Genomic DNA, 22,000 nt, shown 5'->3' with positions numbered 1-22,000 from the left:
GTGCATGTGTCGACTGAACAATCCGTGAGCGAACGATAAGCGGCACATCATGTCGCCCACGGTGTCCCCATTGTAGTGAGGCGGTCCGGGGCGGGCAACAAGAAGAGTGGCCTCTAGACACCCTTCAAGGCTCCCGTGCTGCTCAATGGGGCTGGGGCACAACACAACACAAACCAAAACAACAAACCCACAGCCAAATCCCAACTACACAAGGGGCACCACCTAGTTTAAGAGCGAACTAGGACGCAAAAGAGGAGAATCGTTAGAGCAACCCACAAACAAGCAAGGAATTTACACTAACCCTAACACCAATGGAACACTCTTACACACTAAAACACGATAGAGAGAGAGAGAGAGAGAGATGGTGCTCGGGCTTCTTTGAAGTGTATCGTTAATGATCAAGCAAACATAAATATATATATGTAAGAAAGAGAGAGAAGGGGGAAGGGGTGCTCGTTGCATTAATACCTTCTTACAAATCTGTCATGACAAATCAAAGTGAAATTAGTATTTGTTCAACATAGCTTGCGTAAATTTCACCACAACACATCACAAGAAAATCCACCCCAATCACTGTCTTAAAGCCAGGGGAGTCCTCTCCACCCTGTCACCCTCTTACAGTATGTGGGATTTATGGCTAGATTGATGACAACACCAGAGACAAGCTATCAAGAACTTAACAAAAAACACCAAGACACTTACGCATCATTGTTGTCCATTACTTCACGTTGGAAGGGAGACAAAATATCCAAGCTTAGTCCAAATCCACCCTCCTTGATTCAGCGAATGTTGGGCTTACACTAGTAGGAGAAATGATAGATTTCCTACTCTCAATTGAATGATCACTCTCTCTCTTACAATGGCATAGAGTTCCCTTGCTAATCCCCTATTACAACACATGCACATGCATAAGACAATGAGCTTCCACTCAAGAGCTCCTTCTAGAGAGGTTGAGCTTGGCTTCTCAAGCTATAGCATAGTGCTCTTGCTTATGGCTCTCCTTTTTGTGCTAGCTACACCCTCCTTTTATAGCAATTTTGAAGGCTAGGGTTACTCCTCTAACCATGGTTGGGTTAGATTTTTGGCAATTTATCTAATTTCTTTTGCTTGGAATTATCAAGAAGTTGGTGGGGAAAGAGAGACAAGAGAAATGGAGGTAATAGGACTTTTCATAGTGGGTTAGTGTTAGTAGAGTTAGTATTAATTTACAAATGGAATTGGATATTTACAATGGGAGTATCCATGTAGGATACAAATAAGGAAGAAAAACTCTTAAGAGGTAAGAAAAGGTGGATTTCTTACAAGGTTGATGCTCCAAGTGTCTTGAGTAGGGCCAATTTTGACGCTTGTTGACGGTCCACTAGCTTTGACGGTACATTTTTTCTCCACTCTTGACCTTCCTTGAGAAACAAGGTAATTGAAGCTGAGTAATCAACCACCATGATGCTGTCTTTTAAGAGAAGAGGCTGAATTTTGTGGTTTTTTTGATAGATATGGGTAAATTGGAGGAGGAAAAATGAGACTAGGTGGTCAATTTTGGAATGGAATTGTGTGTGGGAGGTATGAGTTCACCATGGTTTCTCTTATTCTTCAAGGTTGAGGAGAAGGTGAGTAGGGTGCAGAGAGGAGTGGTCAGAGAGGTGGGGATGATGAGTGGAGAAGTGTGTGTGAAAGAGGAAAATGATAAAGTGGAAGAGAGAGTGTGGCTGCACTGCACAAGGTCCTTGTGGGGTCCTTCTTTGGATGATTCTTTTGAATACCTCCAAGAGTGAGCCCTCCATAGTGCATGTATGCATGCCACCTACCCTTGACCTTATTTGGTAGGTCTATAATTGAAGATATTGTTGAGATTATGATATAAGTGAATAGTACAACTAAGAAAATCAAATATTGAGGGGTCTAAAAAATATGTACATGTCAAATATAAAGAATATAAGTGGAAAAAAATATAAAGGGGTCAAAAGAAATCTCTCTCATTATGAGGCTACCATAAAAAGATAAATATTTTTGGTGTTCTAATTTTTTAGAAAAAAAAACAAAATAGATGTAGGAAGGGAAAAATCACCATAGTGAAAAAATATACACATAAATAAAACTAGTTTTTTTGGATTTTTGTTGGGGTGGAGTTACACCAAATATAAGAGAAGCTTACATGAAAATATTTCTATATGGAATAAAGAGTATGAAAAATGGTAAGAAAAAATTGTGGTAATGTGTACAGAGCATAAATAGCACACACCTAGGTAGAAATATTTAAATAAATACCAAAATAATTATGAAAAAATCTTTTATTTAGGCCCTATATACAAAGAAATATTTACATACGCATGGGCCTTAATATACTTATATTTTATTTTTTTTTATTTTTTTTGGCTCAACTAGCCCAATGACTAGCTAATTGAGGGTTTTTTAAGAAGATATGGGAAAAGTCCCGTGACTCACGCACGCCTATGTACAGTGAAATGGTAGGGATAGCAACAGTGTTTGGGTGATTTTGGTAGGGTGAGGTAACTCACTGTGGCAATTACAAAGAGCCGAAAAACGGTTATCATTAGCCCTCCCCCTGGATGATGGTATATTCATGTACCATCATAGAGCATCTTTTCCAAAGAGAGTGCTTTAGAGTCCTTGACGAGATTTTTATTGTTTGGCCCCTCAGAATTTTGGCTAGAGTTACACTCATGCTTCATGTAACAATACTTACATGAGACAGTGGCCTTTTGACAGATCTTTGGTAGATCCTTTGGTAGAAGGCGACTCAAATAGGGCTTCAAGCGATACCCGTTTACTTTCCTGGAGTGCTCTTTACCATTCAAGTCCATAAGCTGATAGTAACTTGAATTGAAAGCCTTCTTGACTATGTATGGCCCTTGCCATCTTGTTTCAAATCTGGCATCAAAATGATTATCAAGTCGATTGTCATACCTTAGCACAAGATCTCCTTCATTGATGCCTTTGTCCTTCAGTTTCTTGTCAAGCTTCTCCTTTGTCTGTGTGGCTTTCCTCTTATAGCACTCGTATGCTGCTTCTCTTTTCCACTCAAGCTCAGCTAAGATAAGAAGTCGATCCATCCATGCTTCTTGATCATCTTGTGCTGATTTGCCATGAAGTCGAATTGTTGGAATGTTTAGCTCAATTGGCTGTAAAGCCTCTTGACCATAGACCAAGTGAAATGGTGTGAACTCCGTGGCTTCCCTATATGTGGTTTGATACGCCCACAAGGCACCATCCAAGAAGTCATCCCACAACTTTGTCTTGTTTTTCACCATCTTTCTAATGATGCCTGCAATGACACCATTAGCTTTTTCTACCAAACCATTTGATTGGGGATAGTAGGGTGTACTGTGACAATGTAGAATGCGAAGTTCTTCACAGACTTCTGTGAGCAATCCCTTTCTAAACCCTGGACCATTATCAGAAACAATCTCCAAAGGTGTGCCAAATCTACAACAAATGTGAGTGTAGACGAATTTGCTCACTGTCTTCTCATTTACCTTTGCCACACTTTGTGCTTCCACCCACCTAGTCATATAGTCTACAGCCACTAGAATGTAGAGTTTACCATTTTTTGTCCTAGGCAGAGGACCCATAGCATCAATGCCCCACTTTTCAAAGGGTCCATTTGCAAGCACGATTTTCCTTGGACCATAAATCAATCTTTTATTCCCATTTACCTGACAATTGTGACAACTTTTACACCAATGTTGGACATCCACATGCAGACTTGGCCAAACATACCCCGCAAGAAAAATCTTCTTCACAGTTAATTCTTGGGAAAAATGACCACCACATGCCTCTTCATGCAAACCTTTTAGAATGGCTGGAATTTCCTCGATAGTTGGTACTCTTCTGCACACTTGATCCTTCCCTTTTTGATAGAGGGAGCCTTCTAGGAAGAGATAGAAACTTGCCTTCTTCATGAGTCTCCTCTTCTGAGCCTTCGTGAAGTCTTGTGGAAACTCACCCTCCAAAATGTAGACAATAATGGGAGCCAATGACTCCAATCCCTGGTATCTCGGTTGCTTGACAGTTGCTGCCACCATGATGACCTGCACTTCTTTCTCAACACATGTAACTACTTGCTGTGCAAGTAAATCGGCATCTTCATTCTGTTTCCTAGGAATATGATATAGTTGCACTTCTTCAAATTGATTAAACAATCTACGAATGGCATGAACTTTTGTCCGTAAGCTTTCATTCTTGCATGCCCAAATGCCTAAAATCTGTTTAACAATGAGAAGTGCATCTCCCTTTACCATGAGGCGTTGTATCCCTTGGCCAATGCACAACTTCAAACCATGAATTAGTGTGTCGTATTCTGCTTCATTGTTCCTAGCTGAACTTGGTAGATTGAACTTCTCTTTCATGACCACCTCTCCACTTGGGTTGAGCAACACTAGCCCTCCCCCTGCTTTTCCTGTGGCTCGACGAAAAGCTCCATCAAAGAACAAGGTAAAAGCATTAGGAATACTTTTTGGTGGTGGTAATGGTAGGGTCTTTACTTCAGGAACCTTAATCTCCTTTTCATGCACCCTATAAGTGAGAATCCCTGCCAATTGTGCACGGACACTATCTTCTACCTTGAAAGAGTATTGAAACTCTTGCAACTCCATAATCCACTTTGAGATCCTAGTACTAAGATTCATTTGAGATGACACCCAAGGGAACAAATTCTCTGCGGTGAGAATTACAAAAGGTTTTGGGAGCAAGTAGGATCTAAACTTCCTTATCGCAAACATGAGAGAAAGCATCATGAGTTCTGCTTCTGTGTAGTCTCTCTCCAAAGCATTCATGACCCTACTAGCAAAGTAGATGGGTCGCATCCTTGTACTGTGGGGATCTTGTTGTAGCAACACAGCACCAATTGTTTCCCTTCCAACACTAGAGCTAACAAAGAATGTGTACTCCCAACAAGGAGGCATGAGTGTTGGTAGCTCTGACAAAATGACTTTAATGTTACAAAAATACTCTTCAAGCTCATCAGACCATGCAAATTCTACTTGTTGTGTCAACTTTTGCAAAGGATGAAGCAACTCCGAAGCTAAGTGAATAAAGCGTGACATATACTTCACTTTTTGAATGAATGATATGACCTCTTTGAGATTCTTGGGTGAGGGGAGCTCAATAAGAGCCTTTGCCTTTGAAGGATCCACCTCAATGCCTTTATAGGAAACCTTGTGACCAAGCAAGATCACTTCATCCTCAGCTATGTGACACTTGTCGGGGTTGAGTTGACCTCCCATGTCATAGAGCTTCTTTAAACCTTCTTCTACCCTTTGTAGATGCAATGATTTTGAGCTATAAATGCAAAAATCATCAATAAAAACCCAAATGGACTTTCCAAAGAATGCTTGAAACACCATGTTCATGAAGCGTTGGAAAGTTGCAAGAGCATTTGTCAGGCCAAATGGCATGACTCTAAAAGCATAACAACCCCAAGGAGTGATAAAGGTTGTTTTCAATTGATCCTCCAATGCGATACCTATTTTAAAGTAACCCGAGTAGCCATCGCACACGGTGTACTTCTCATGACCAGCTACCTCATTTAGTATCTCATCCTGGAATGGGAGGGGAAAGTGATCTCTTTTTGTTGCCTCATTGAGGGGACGGAAATCCACACACACCCTCCACTTGCCGTTTTTCTTAGGAGTGACAACAACGGGAGAGACCCACTGTGAATTCTCCACTGGATAAATGAAACCTGCTGCTAGAAGCTTTCTTACCTCCTTGAGTAGAGCCTGCTCCTTAATGACTCCTAGCCTTCGTAGCTTTTGAGCCTTAGGTGTGGCCTCTGGCTTCAACTCAATCTTGTGTTGAACAACATCTACTCCACGCACATCGGTGTAGTCTTTAGCAAAAAGCCTCGGAAATTTCCTTAGCACACATTTGAACTCCTCTCTTTCATCCTTTGTAAGTGTTGTAGACAACATACCTTCTAACATTCCTTCATCTTCCACCTTTTGGTTCTCTTGGGAACCTACCTCTTCCAAACCTCGAGAAGAGGTCTCCTGGTTGTTTGGCTTAAACCTTATCCCCATGACTTCAATGGAGGACTCCTCTTCAGTAATGCTGCCGCTACTTTCTTCTTCTGAAGTGTTTTCAGTCCAATCTTCTTCCGTCTCACTTCGAGATGATTCTTCATGGAGCTCCTCTTGGCGTTGCTCCTTCATGTCAAAGACAACCTTCTTGTGATTTTCATTCCTGCAAATTAGCTTTCCACTCTCCCAATCCTGCAAAGCTCGCATTTTCACTAGCCATGGTCTCCCTAGGATAAATGGGTAACCATTTCCTTTGGTAGACATGACATAGAAATCCACTGCCTTCTTAATGCCAAAGGCTTCCACAAAAACATTTTTACAAATGCCTACGCACCTAGCCTTGCTATTGTTTGCCATCTTGACCTTAATTTCAGGTGTCTCATGGATGTGCATGCCTAGTTTTTGCATGAGTCCCTCTGTCATGATGCAAATTTGTGCACCCCCATCCACTAGACCTTTCCTAACCAATCTTCCTTTGATGTAACAGTCTAGCACTGGTGTAATGTCCTCATTCATTTCAGCTTGTGCAATTTTTACATCAGGCACACTCTCTTTTACCTTTCTCCTAGTGCTAACTGCCCTTGTTAAATCCCTCCTAACTTGTGGACATAATGCAAGAAATTGAGGCCATGAAATATCAGGACCCTTACCTCTCATGTCTTCCAACAAGTTGTACGGAGCCATACCATGTCCAAGAGGGAAGTCTTGGAGGTTGATATGACGTCGAGTCCTCTTGGTTTCCTTGGTTTCCTTTGCCTTCTTGCCTTGTCCATGGCCACTCTGTGATGTGACTCCTTCTTTCTCTTTACCTTTTCCTCGGCCACACTTAATGCCATTGGCTTCCATGTCAACCTCATTTGAATTTGTCACCTCTACCACATGCACATTTGGATCTGGCAAAGGTGGAACTCCTTCTACCCCTTGTGGAGGTGGTCTTGGTCCATTTGGCCTTTGTAGAAGCCTTGGTTGTTGACCAGCTCCTTCTCCTGCATTCATCACTGGGTAATTCAAGTTAGGTCTCCCTGGCTCTCCACGGGGCCAAGGACAATTATACATCCCATGTCCAGACTCTCCGCAATTCCAACATTGCAAGACTCTCCTAGTTCGTGGCTCTCTCTCTTCTGACTTCTTTGCTTGTCCCTTTGGACCTACAGCTTGTGCAAGGTGAATTGACAGGCTGCTTAAAGATTCATTTAACTTCTCAATCACTTCAGTCGTTACCTCAGGAAGCTCCCTCGATGTTGATGCTTGTGACTTACCTTTGGGTCTAAGACCTTCTATTGGAACCTCTCCCCTTAAGCACTTGAGTTTCCTATATTTTTCAGCAACCCTAGTTTCAGCTGCATCAAAGGTAGCAGGTGCACCTACCTCAACTTTTACCTTAAGGTCAGGAAAGAGTCCAGCTATGAACCTCTCCTTCTTTAGAAATTCTGCACCATCACCAGGGTTAGCAACATTTCGTATCCATAGAGCCCAAAGACGTAGAAACTCTTGCTTGTACAAGTAGTAGTCATCTAAGTCTTTTTGCTTATGAGAAACAATGTCTTGCCATAATTTTTGAGTGTTTTGGGGATCAAAGAAGTATTTCTTGAAACGATTCAAAACTTCTGTGTAATTCCCCTTAACTTCCTCAGGCAAAGAGTCAAACCAAGTGCTAGCATCTTTCCTAAGGACCACCTCAAACATTTCTACACGTTCTTGATCAGTTATTATCCTCTTGATACGGCAAGACATCTTGAAATTCGCTAAAAATAATTATGCATCCTCTCCAGGCTCTCCAAAGAAAAGAGGATACCCAGACATTTGGCGTTGGCTTTCCATTGAATTGATTTCAAAGTGACACCCATTTTTGTTTTTCTTTCTTAAAAAGATTTACACAATAATGTTTTCTAGCTTGCAATCTATTCTACAACAAAATAAAGATATTCACATCAAACGACCTATGATAATCAATAAGAGGTAGGATGGCAGGGTTTGGTGATGCGAGAATTTCTCCTACTCTTTGGGCACCAAACATGAACACCATACGTTGTTGAAAATGGATTTTCCTATTAATTGCAATGTTTATTCTAATGTGTGGAGTGAAATGGAAGGGGAAAACCTCTATTCCTGGGCCATTATCCATGGTCTATGCATGACCTAATGCTTAAAACAAAACAAAAATATAGACGTCCAAACTAAGGTCGTACCTAATGAGAGGCAAAATAAAAGGATTTACTGAAGCGTTTATCTCGGCCAACCTAAGAGGACCCAAAATTCTACGAATGACACGTTGAAATTGCAACTTAGTACTAACAATTATGTGTACCTTTTGCCTTGCAATGGGAATGAAGGGATCATACAAATTTTCATGATTCATGCAAACTACTTGACTATGCTAAAGGTTGATTCTACACAAAAATACACAAGCCGTCCTCCGTGGGGGCACCAATTTGAGGCGGTCCGGGGCGGGCAACAAGAAGAGTGGCCTCTAGACACCCTTCAAGGCTCCCGTGCTGCTCAATGGGGCTGGGGCACAACACAACACAAACCAAAACAACAAACCCACAGCCAAATCCCAACTACACAAGGGGCACCACCTAGTTTAAGAGCGAACTAGGACGCAAAAGAGGAGAATCGTTAGAGCAACCCACAAACAAGCAAGGAATTTACACTAACCCTAACACCAATGGAACACTCTTACACACTAAAACACGATAGAGAGAGAGAGAGAGAGAGATGGTGCGCGGGCTGCTTTGAAGTGTATCGTTAATGATCAAGCAAACATAAATATATATATGTAAGAAAGAGAGAGAAGGGGGAAGGGGTGCTTGTTGCATTAATACCTTCTTACAAATCTGTCATGACAAATCAAAGTGAAATTAGTATTTGTTCAACATAGCTTGCGTAAATTTCACCACAACACATCACAAGAAAAGCCACCCCAATCACTGTCTTAAAGCCAGGGGAGTCCTCTCCACCCTGTCGCCCTCTTATAGTATGTGGGATTTATGGCTAGATTGATGACAACACCAGAGACAAGCTATCAAGAACTTAACAAAAAACACCAAGACACTTACGCATCATTGTTGTCCATTACTTCATGTTGGAAGGGAGACAAAATATCCAAGCTTAGTCCAAATCCACCCTCCTTGATTCAGCGAATGTTGGGCTTACACTAGTAGGAGAAATGATAGATTTCCTACTCTCAATTGAATGATCACTCTCTCTCTTACAATGGCATAGAGTTCCCTTGCTAATCCCCTATTACAACACATGCACATGCATAAGACAATGAGCTTCCACTCAAGAGCTCCTTCTAGAGAGGTTGAGCTTGGCTTCTCAAGCTATAGCATAGTGCTCTTGCTTATGGCTCTCCTTTTTGTGCTAGCTACACCCTCCTTTTATAGCAATTTTGAAGGCTAGGGTTACTCCTCTAACCATGGTTGGGTTAGATTTTTGGCAATTTATCTAATTTCTTTTGCTTGGAATTATCAAGAAGTTGGTGGGGAAAGAGAGAGGAGAGAAATGGAGGTGATAGGACTTTTCATAGTGGGTTAGTGTTAGTAGAGTTAGTATTAATTTACAAATGGAATTGGATATTTACAATGGGAGTATCCATGTAGGATACAAATAAGGAAGAAAAACTCTTAAGAGGTAAGAAAAGGTGGATTTCTTACAAGGTTGATGCTCCAAGTGTCTTGAGTAGGGCCAATTTTGACGCTTGTTGACGGTCCACTAGCTTTGACGGTACATTTTTTCTCCACTCTTGACCTTCCTTGAGAGACAAGGTAATTGAAGCTGAGTAATCAACCACCATGATGCTGTCTTTTAAGAGAAGAGGCTGAATTTTGTGGTTTTTTTGATAGATATGGGTAAATTGGAGGAGGAAAAATGAGACTAGGTGGTCAATTTTGGAATGGAATTGTGTGTGGGAGGTGTGAATTCACCATGGTTTCTCTTATTCTTCAAGGTTGAGGAAAAGGTGAGTAGGGTGCAGAGAGGAGTGGTGAGAGAGGTGGGGATGATGAGTGGAGAAGTGTGTGTGAAAGAGGAAAATGATAAAGTGGAAGAGAGAGTGTGGCTGCATAGCATGGGAAAACTGGGGTCCACTAATAAAATCATAGCTCACAGCTCGTAGCTCAAAAAAATATGAAAAAATTTGAGGCAAAAATTCAGTCCACGAGCTACAACGTTTGTTTGTATCACCTTTTCAAATTCGGAGAGCAAGTGAACTTTAAAAATTCAGCAAAACCGATCGTTTTTTTCCACTGCACAAGGTCCTTGTGGGGTCCTTCTTTGGATGATTCTTTTGAATACCTCCAAGAGTGAGCCCTCCATAGTGCATGTATGCATGCCACCTACCCTTGACCTTATTTGGTAGGTCTATAATTGAAGATATTGTTGAGATTATGATATAAGTGAATAGTACAACTAAGAAAATCAAATATTGAGGGGTCTAAAAAATATGTACATGTCAAATATAAAGAATATAAGTGGAAAAAAATATAAAGGGGTCAAAAGAAATCTCTCTCATTATGAGGCTACCATAAAAAGATAAATATTTTTGGTGTTCTAATTTTTTAGAAAAAAAAACAAAATAGATGTAGGAAAGGAAAAATCACAATAGTGAAAAAATATACACATAAATAAAACTAGTTTTTTTGGATTTTTGTTGGGGTGGAGTTACACCAAATATAAGAGAAGCTTACATGAAAATATTTCTATATGGAATAAAGAGTATGAAAAATGGTAAGAAAAAATTGTGGTAATGGTGAGGCAATGTACAGAGCATAAATAGCACACACCTAGGTAGAAATATTTAAATAAATACCAAAATAATTATGAAAAAATCTTTTATTTAGGCGCTATATACAAAGAAATATTTACATACTCATGGGCCTTAATATACTTATATTTTTTTTTTTAATTTTTTTGGCTCAACTAGCCCAATGACTAGCTAATTGAGGGTTTTTTAAGAAGATATGGGAAAAGTCCCGTGACTCACGCACGCCTATGTACTGTGAAATGGTAGGGATAGCCACAGTGTTTGGGTGATTTTGGTAGGGTGAGGTAACTCACTGTGGCAATTACAAAGAGCCGAAAAACGGCTATCATTAGTATGGGAATATCGTGATCCAAGGAGACTCTGTAGTAAACCCAATGCACCTTACAATGGAGGGGTGAAGCATTTGCATTTCTTGCTCTGTCTGAAAGCTGTCAAATTTTGCCTCACTCCCTCCCTTGTAACATTTTCCCACATATGTAATGAGGTCTGGAAAAAATGAGATGCCTTTGATAGTGTACAATGTGCACACACGGAAGGAGCCAGCTCCAATCCTCATACCTTCTACCAAGGCTTCGTGAGGAATGCTGACAAGATGAGAGCACTTTGCATTCAAAGCAGTGCACATGATTGTGCCGGTGCCGCTGGCATCGGATCGACCTCCCAAAGCTGCTTGTGCATCTTGTGCCATCTTCAATCTCTTGGGTAAAGCTGCTTGGTCCTATGCTTTCACACGCTTCATCTTTACCTTCTGTTCTTTCCACAATTTATCCCAGAGATCTAACTTTGATATGTCGCAAGCAGGTGGGATATCTTCCTTTAAGTCTCTGCAACATACTTTCATATTGCCCAACACTGTCCTGACTTTATGGTGGGGGTCAAATTCTCGTATCCCAGCTGGACTCAACAACTCGTATTGGCCTTCAAATCGCAACCTGCGCTCTGTGTTCTCCCATATAGCACTAGTGATGTCTTTGATGTAGACATCACTTTCACTAATCTGTTGTATGCGGTCAGCTGCACATGATGAGATTTCCAAAATACATTCTTTACGAATGACACGTATAATACATTTATTTTGATATGGCGTCATATTTGCCCTAGACAATACAAAAACAGCATATCAAATACAAATTCATGGTTGCGAATGACACTGCCACTCTCACACTATCTCAGGTAAACTCTTAACCACCACTTGAATACTTTAACAAATGTTATGGAAATAGTGATAAAAAATGAATATAATCTTCACTTAAAATTGCAATCTGTTACACGTGTAAAAATCAATTCAATCAAATGGTTTATAAGAACTTAAATCAGATCAAACACTACATGTTAACGGTCTTTAACATTTCAACATATATTGAGTTTTGTAACTTATATTTTTCTCTGTGTGCACATACTAATTCAAACAAAACACACACTGACTTAAAATCTTCAAAACATTTAAAACATTGAAAGTATACAAATTGGACTAGCAAATTGTGTTCAAACACTTTTTTACATAGCATTTGTGTAAACGTAGCAATCAAAAAGTGATGATTATTGATGCTCTTTAAAAAGATATAAAAGAATATTTAACATGCAAATTGTATGCATTTAGAGTTTTGCATAGAATTTATGTAAATGAAGCATTAAAACTAGCGATAATGCTTGAGAGTCCTTTAAAAAGATTAAAAACAAATATTAAACATGCAATTTGTGTGCAAATATTTTTTTACATGTAATTTATATAAATGGAGTATTTAAAATAACGATGATTGATAAATAAAGTATTTTAAACATTTAAAAGAGCAAAGAATGATGAATAAAGTATTCTATATAAATGGAACATTTAAAATAGTGATGATTGATGAATAAAGTATTCTATATAAATAGAACATTTAAAATAGCGATGATTGATGAATAAAGTATTCTTTTGAATATGATTAGCTAGTATATAATTTCAAATGGACAGTTAAAAACAACAAAATCAAACAATTCCTACATTTTGTATATGAAATACTCTTCACAGTCGCATTACTGACCAAGTATTTCATATACTTAATACTTAAAAAATTAACTGCACATGCACATACAAATTATATGACGTTCGTACGGCTGGGTTAGCGACCTGAACGTCACATTTATGCAAAAACTTATGCTTCTAACAAACGACACTCTATTAGCCGCATTACCGACCGAGTGCCGCCTGAATCTAAGGAAAAACAATGGCCTACATACGAACGTCTCTTAGCCGCATTACCGACCGATGCCCATATGTTATTTGGAAAAGGGGAAGGAAAGTTGACTTACCATAAGGATACTAGATTCGCCGCGTTACCGACGTAGTACCCAGACAGTAAGCCAATACTTACCACAAGGACACCATCTTCCCCCCGTCACCAAGGTGATGCCCCCGTGATAAGCATTGTTCTGAAGAACAGCTTACACACACACTCCCATTGTGTGGTAAGGTACCTTATTACTATCGCACACTACGACGAAAAACACGCTACCACACAACGTACACACACACACAACACATACCCGGATCGTGTGGTCAGGTACTCTGTTGCTGTCGTGCACTGCGACGCAGAGCACACTCCCAAACGACCCCCTCTCTCCCTCTCTCCTCTCTCCTCTCGACGTACTTGCAAAGGTGGTGCAAGCGCTCTCTCTCTCTCTCTCTCTCTCTCTCTCTCTCTCTCTCTCTCTCTCTCTCTCTCTCTCTCTCTCTCTCTCTCTCTCTCTCTCTCTCTCTCTCTCTCTCAGAGGGCGAAAGCGGTAATACACCTAGCGGGCCCGATCGGGCCCGCATAGATATAATGCAAATAGCCCGCCGGGCTTTTCTGTTTCCCCAGCGGGTCCGTAGGGAATATAATAAAACCCGGCAGGAGTTTTGTGGGTTTGAAAGTCACCCTAAATCGGTTTCTGTGTGATCATGTTTACTGTGATCATGTAAATGTGTCAATAAGACTTTGTGATCACACAAAATTTGACGTAATTACGTAAATATTAAATCCCTGGAGGGGGGTATCATATTTATGTGGGGGGGAGGAGGGGGGACCTAAGCAGGGTTGATTACTTGTAAAGATTGGTCGCCGATGTGAACTAGAACTCGGATGAATTCAGGAGAATTTTTTAATCAGGTCACACCTCAAGTTTTGCATCAAGCCGGTCATAGATAAGGGCTGATTTGAAGCAGGTCAAGGGTTGATTCACACCAGCTTTGGATGTGTCAAAATTGGACAAGTAGCAAGAGTGCAGGTTGATTGGGCACATAGTTTGAAGTCAAACTAAGACACATTGAGGATACATCTAGTTATCAATAGAAGTGGTTCCTTAGTACGTTGCCAGTCACTATGCTACACACTCTTTGACTAGTTTTACTCAGTTAGATCATGTGAGACCTAAATCTCATATGTAAGATAGGGGTATGATAGTTTTCTTCATTGATTGTCGTATAAGCGTAAAAAGGGGGGTCATATTCCCTAATATGAGTCGTATATAGGGGTTTTATCAAAGTTGTCCGCTCGGAGGTGGCGTCCCATTTTGTATATAAAGTGAATCCCCCGGGGTGGGAATTGATCTAGATTGAGAATTGGAGAAAAAGGGACTAACTTGATTGAAAGATAAAGTTAAGAGATAAGAATTAAGAAGAAAATTGGGATCCAATAGGAATTAAGAAGAGAATTGGGATCCAATAGCAATTGATAAGAGAATTGGGGTCCAATAGCATTTGAGAAGAGAATTGGGATCCAATAGGAATTAAGAAGAGAAGTGGGGTTCAATAGCATTTGAGAAAAGAATTGTGATCCAATAGGATTTGAGAAAATAATACCCACCATTTCCTATATAAGCACCCCCTCTCCTTTGTAATTTTACACACACATATTGCTAAGCTACTTGCATACTTGCCATGCTCAAGATTATGCTTAAGTAAATCAAGGTTTCCATTAAACCTTGCTCTTGCTCTCTCCCTCTCTTGAAGGCCAAAACCTTGAGGGTTTTGTGAAGAAGCTCCTCTCTCCTTCCTCTTCATCCTAACTCCCTTTCCTTCATCCTTGAGCCTCACATCTCTTCAAGAAGTACTTCAACCCCACTCCCCTCTTGTTTAGAGGAGGTAATATTCATTTCTAGTAGGATTAATTAACCCATGTGTTTTAATACTAGGAAGGTTTAATGGTAACCTTGGAATTCGGGTTAAGTATTAATGGTAGCTATGCATCATAAAGTTAAGCTTCAAAGGTAGAATTGCTCTCATAAACTAAGCTTTAATGGTAGCTTTGCACTTAGCTGTTAGCTTTAGTGACTACCTTGTATTTTTTGGTTTAAGCTTTAATGGAAACCTTGCAATTAGGGTAAAGTGATAAGAGTATCTATGCATCATAAAGTTAAGCTTTAAAGGTACATTTTCTTTCGTAAGCTAAGCTTTAATGGTAACTTTGCACTTAGGTGTGAGCTTTAGTGACTACCTTGTGTTTTTAGGTTTAAGCTTTAATGGAAACCTTGTAATTAGGGTCAAGTGGTAAGAGTATCTATGCATCATAAAGTTAAGCTTCAAAGGTAGATTTTCTCCCGTAAGCTAAGCTTTAATGGTAACTTTGCACTTAGGTGTAAGCTTTAGTGACTACCTTGTATTTTAGGTTTAAGCTTTAATGGAAACCTCACAATTAGGGTTAAGTGCTAAGAGTATCTATGCATCATAAAGTTAAGCTTCAAATGTAGATTTGCTCTGGTAAGCTAAGCTTTAATGGTAAATTTGCACTTAGGTGTAAGCTTTAGTGACTACCTTGTATTTTTAGGTTTAAGCTTTAATGGAAGCCTTGCAATTACGGTCAAGTGATAAGAGTATATATGCATCATAAAGTTAAGCTTCAAAGGTAGATTTCATCTCGTAAGCTAAGCTTAATGGTAACTTTGCACTTAGGTGTAAGCTTTAGTGACTACCTTGTATTTTTAAGTTTAAGCTTTAATGGAAACCTTGCAATTAGAGTCAAGTGATAAGAGTATCTATGCATCATAAAGTTAAGCTTCAAAGGTAGATTTGCACTCGTAAGCTAAGCTTTAATGGTAACTTTGCACTTAGGTGTAAGCTTTAGTGACTACCTTGTATTTTAGGTTTAAGCTTTAATGGAAAGCTCGAAAACTCATAAATTATGGGATGACCTTTTAGCTTCTTAAATAGAAAGCTAAGCACGATAAAAAAAGAGTAGTTGTCTAAGCTCAATTAAAGTAGTTCAATTTTTGGTATTGAAGAGTATTTCTAAAAGTTGTCAATTTCAAGTTCGTTTGCAAATACGAGATGGGGGAGATAGGGGATAACTTCACGGAATTGACCTCCGTGTTGTTTTGAACCAAAAACTCTACAAGCTTCCATGGAGATGTCCCATGGATGGCAAAGGATTGCTTAAACCTGGGAATCGTACAAAATGGGGATTGAACTTAAAAAGTTGGCATTTTCAAAGGGACATTAACCATCAAATGCCTATGGCAATTGTATTTTCTAAATAAACTTGACTGGTAGATAATTAATGAAAGTAGGAATTAAGGTTGATAAATGAATGAATCTGGAGATTACCAACTAGGAGTTAAAAAGGAATCTCGAGAGGTGATAGGGATAGCCCATTGCAAAACATAGATCTAGCTAGGAGTTTTGAAGATTGTCTGGAAATGACTGGAAACCAAGATGGATCTTCTTGGGGTCAATTTGATTGAAAGGCCAGCCCATTGAGAGGATTCTCTTGGGGAACTTGACAAAGATTGGCCCTTTTCGGCTAGGGCAGCGTAACCGGCAAGTTGTTATACTTAGGTCATTCATGCCCAAGGGATAAGGAATGAATGGGTTTGTTTTATTTTTGCCCGGCTAGGTGAAGTACCCGCGGTATCTTATTGGAAATCGGCCATAATCCGGGTATGGCCTGATGCCAATAGTAGGATGAGAAGGTCATACTCAGGGAGGATGATGTGAATTTAATTAAGAAAATTTATTCGACTTGGTTGCTTAAAAAGGAACTGGAAAGGTTAGGAATATAGGGGCTATCCTGTGCATCTGTCACCAGATGGTGCTATACCTCTCAAAATAAAATGCTTAGGAAGGAATTAATGACTAAATTACTTGATGAGCCTTTCCCAAACACTTAATTCTGGGAAGTATTGTGAAGGTGTTGCCATTTTGATGGCTTGTAACCGATTATCTTGGCATGAATGGGGAGGCAAGATGAATTGGTTGAAACTAAATGTGTTGCCTGATTAGTTAGGAAACTAGTCACAAGCTAGTAATACCAGATAAAGAAAAGGAAATTAATTAAAAGTTTCTAAATAAATATCTGGTGGGAACAACAAGATGAATTTCCCTGAACGAGGGTATGCAACAGATTGCATGCTGCTTATTGTTTGATGATGTCTGATAGACTGATGTCTTCCTGATTTTGTAGTAGTTAAGTACTACCTCCGGAAGGGATTTTCATGAAATGGTTTGGTGGGTGGGTAGATTCGGAGGGTCAAATGGCCGGATGTTGATTTAAAATTTTTATGTTAAACGCTAGGACTACGTGGGGTAAAAATGGGTAATCGGGGACGAGCGAAACCAGGTAGGATTGCAACATCCCTCTTCTTAGGGGAAAGTGATAACTGTCGTGCCTCCTTGTCAGGAAAAAGGGGTTATCGCCATGAACCAAGGGAGAACAAGAAAGCAAGAGCAGATCCTCAAGTTAAGAGATCAAGAGAATCAAAACTAAGGACCATGATTTTGGGTGCGGAAAGCTGTCAAGGACAGATTGATTATGAGAAGCTGTCAAGGACAGATTGATAGAATCGTTGAATGAAGGGATGTACCCCCTTGGGTTGGCATTCGAGACAGAACGGAGTCCTGTCTGAGTGTCGGTCCCAAGTGGGAGGGATACCTATAGATAGATCTACGTCATTCCCTGGAACGGTCTGAAGGACCGAGAGAGGTGAGTAGGGTCGATTCTGGGTATGTCCCTCACAGAGTGTGTATTAGTTGGATCTGTGCGCTCCTTGCCGCACTGTCGAAGCAAGGGACTTGCCAATACATCGTGTGCGAGTCACAAATGGCTCCAAGCACACAACAATCCTAAACTAGCAAGCTCAAGAGAGCAAAGGGTGTGTCACTCACCGCTCTACGCTGGGCCTTCGTGGTGGATTCCTCGCCGCGAAGAAGAAGAAGCCGCAGTCGTGCCGCGCTCAACCGCTTTGTCACCGTCGTGCCTTCGTAATGCTCGATCGCACACACACTCTCCCTCTCTCTCTCTCTCTCTCTCACACACACACACACACAAGGAGGTGAAGAAGAAGAAGATGGAGATGGAGATGGAGCAAGAGCACTCTTCTATTGCACAAATGAGAGAATGCGTAAAAATTAGGTTTAGTTGGCTTTTATATGAGCTCACCCCATTCACATTTGGGCGCCCATGCTTAGCCAACTAATCCCTTGAATGTCCCAGTTAGAGTACGCCTCTCATCGGCGATCACTCTTACCCTTTTCCTATTGGTCCGACAAGCCGGTACCTGACTCTAAATAATACAACGTTTATAGATCATAGGATGTCTGCGGAAGCTATTGAGTTGAAGCTGGTTCGTCGAGGTGGAAGAGCATTTGAGATGAATGTCCTTAGCCTTCTTCAGTCACTGCAAAATCAAACAACATTGGCACAGTAATGGCATTCTCTTCAAAAGAATATGCAGTTTTAGGTAGACAAATTGATTGGTAAAAGAATTTCATACAATTTGTTAGCAATGAACATTAAATTGCAATGTAATCAAATGCATAAATAGATGTAAAGGTAAAAAATTAAACAAGTCTGGGGTCGCTAATTTGACGGTCGAAAGGCACTAGAGATCGAATATTAATACCATGGGTAAGCTTCTTAATTATCTGTGGTCAATTAAGTTGTTTAATCGCGAGAGCCAAGTATTCATGTTCGAGGGCTGACTAGAGGCTATATCTAGAAAACCTTGTAGTTAAGCTACCATAAAAGGAATTTCTCATGAAATCATCGCCTGACTGATTACTTTTTCTTTCACCCCCCAAAGTCTTTTCACATTGATTCAATTATGATGTGTGTGCTTATTTTGTATGCCTTGGGTTTTTTGCTTTTCAAGGAAAAGCGCCCACACCAGGAACCTCTAGGGCTCTAGTACCATAGGCAATACATGTGAGTGAAGTACCAAATCAAGCTGAGATTTCTCTTCCAGCTTAAAATTTTACATTGTGGCACTTTGATTTTTTGTTTGTTCATTTTCAGCATTTTAATTTTGTAACTTTGGGGGGTCATATAACACTGGTACACCTCCCCAGGCTCATCACACTAGTAAACTCCCTTTATAATACTTAAGCTAAAGGTCAATAGTGTCAAGCCCACTAGAAAGCCCTAGTACATTTCACACAATGCTGCCTAAATCGGATTAAGAACCTAAGTATCCATTGATTATTAGGAAGGCATTCCCCATGGTATTAAGAGGAGATCTCTAACACCTAACTTGGTCAATTTAGCTTAGTCGGACTGCTTGAGTTTTAAACCTAGACAACTGATTGTGACAAAAGATTACATTGAATTAAATGTTTGATACTAAGCAAATGCATTGAATATTATGCTACCAATCACAATCAAAGCAGACAAACATGGATGCAAAAAGATAAGGGCAATGCTAATGGACATAAAACACCTGTTTGTGTTGATGGTCGTGCTTGATTTGAAGTGTGAACGAGAGAAAGGTTCCATGAAGGTCCAAATCCTACCAATAGCAACACGCTCCTGTACACACTAGGAAACAAAAGGAATACCTCCAGGAGGCACATTAGTGGAAAAAGAGAACTTTGCTAATCACTCAACTCTAAAACAGAAACACTCCTATCGTACTAATCTTACCCACCCTCCATCACTCAAGTGATGAGGATCAAAGGTGTTTCAGGACATAGGTTTCTATTTCACTGTACCAGATGTGACATGGGTAGGTCTGAGTCAATGTTTTGACTTTTAATGTGCATACTCGTTTGCTAATTGCTCTTGCTCTTTATTTTTTGTTTTTTTGTTTTTTTTTTGTGTGAGTATAAAGGTTTATATGTACATTCCCTAAGATTGGGAGATATAGAGGTCAGGGAGAAAGGTTGAGAGGGAAACAAGTGAATAATGGATGTCCACAAACACTCCCCCCTTCCTTGGGTAGATCATACCGTTTGAAATGAGCTTGTCACCCTTTGAAACCAATTGTTCCAGTTGGTAATAGGTGAGGATTTTTGCCAGTAGTTTTCTATTACCCTAGGTGCCTCGTCAAGCTGCAAGGGTGGTAAGGTACTCTCCCAGGATCGAACTTGAAGTGGTTCATCAAGTGATTCTTGAACACTGGGAGGTGTGGCTTCTTTGGTAGCTTCATGGAGGTCCACTACTATAGATGGAGGCTGTGTAGAAGCTTTTACCTCTATGGATGTATTACATGATGAGCTAGAATCTTCATGGGACTCTCCCCTTCCTGAGCTAGGTGGAACAAATCGTTCTTTCTTTGGTACCCAAACTAGCTCGGGAGCGGGTGTGTAGCATTCTGTGATTTTTTTCTTTCCACGATCATTGATTCGTTTTGGAGCTACGGGATTGGGCTCACTTGGGTCAGGTGATAGGTAAGAGCACAATCTACGTTTTGGCACCCAGATTTGATCATTTCCTTGATAGTAGCCTTGGGCTTCCAATAGTCGTTTAGGGATCCATCGCAACATTTTCTTACTTTTCTTGGAGTGAGTGGTACGTTTCTTACAAGGCTTCTGTTTTTTAGCACTAGCTATGGTCACTAAAGAAGATTTAAGGACCCACTTGTATGTTTTCTTCGTTACATTAGGATGAGTCTTGTCGGAAGCGATATGCATTGCTTGTAGCATATTTAAGGGTACAGGCATTTCATCCCCCTCATGTGTTACCCAGGTCGTCCCCCTATTTCCCCAAGTGTCTATGGTTGCTGCTAGGTGGACCCAATCCACATTGTCCGACTCAGTCATCCCAGGTAGGATATCCATATAAGGAGAATCTTGTCCAATGTCTGTATCCTTCTTACAAGTGTAACAATATTGTAGTGGGGCCGAGTGAACTGTGGTGTCAGAGCGATGATCAATAATGGTTTTACTCCCTAAGGGGTGTACCTTACCAGTCACCAAATCCACTCTAAGGACAGAGTCTTGGAATTGCAAATAGACATGATTTTTAGACCAATCATGAACCATTTGTGCTTCCCTCATGAATGGTCGTCCTAAAATCATTTCATATGACATAAGGTGTTTAGAGAAATCCATTACAATGAACGTGTGTCGTACCTTGTGTCCTAGAACTTTGATCTTAAGATCCTTGAGCATCCCCATAGGTTTGACTATGGTACCATTTGCCATCTTTACCACAATGTTAGTAACACTGAGGCGGGGTTTTCCCATGGATTCCCAACAATCTTTTGTAACGATGCTAACTCCCGCACCACCATCAAGAATTCCCTTTATAGTTAATCCCTTGGTAGTGATGGGTAGGGTCGCATTAGACTCGTCGCCTTCAAAATACTGCCCTAATTCGTTAATGGGTACCTCGATCACAGACTCGTGTCCATCTAAGTCAAGTGATTGCACATGATTTTCCTCATCAATCATAATCGAGTCAGGCCTATTTGGTTGCGCAAACTGCGGTAATCCCGTTCGTAGCTCTCCGTTAAGGAATGCTCAAAGTGCAAGGAATAACTCAGGATCTCCATACAGCTTTGCTATGATCGTGGTTCGGACCTCAGAAGACATGAAGTCCACTAGTTTGGCAACATTCATTGGCATTTTCAGGGTGTAGGTCCTTGACTAGGAACTGGTGAGGATGGAATCTCATATTCCTCAATGGGATCAGGTATTCCTTCGTTAAACATCCTTTCCAACAAGAAAGGTGTATGCTCACTTTCTGATGTCCCGTCCTCACTCCCTTCTTGGATGATACTAGATATGGCTAACGGTCTATGGTTCATGTGGGGTGGATGAACTTGCGTGGGAAACACTGTGTCATGAATTTTGACATGCATGGGTTCTGGTTCTAGTTTCCTTTGAGTCTCCTCCACTAAACCTCTTAGATGTTTCACCTGCTCAATCTCGTCTGCTGGGTTTGGGTACGTCCCAATCTTCTTTTTACGATTCTTCCCTTTTTGCCCCTGCGGTTTATCTTGGGGGTCTTGGATTGGATTTGGA

This window comes from Adiantum capillus-veneris, chromosome 12 (genome assembly GCF_014529385.1).
Source record: "Adiantum capillus-veneris isolate H3 chromosome 12, ASM1452938v2, whole genome shotgun sequence".
Taxonomy (NCBI): Eukaryota; Viridiplantae; Streptophyta; class Polypodiopsida; order Polypodiales; family Pteridaceae; genus Adiantum; species Adiantum capillus-veneris.
The sequence above is the reverse complement of the archived record's forward strand: the minus strand, read 5'-3'. Positions refer to the sequence as shown.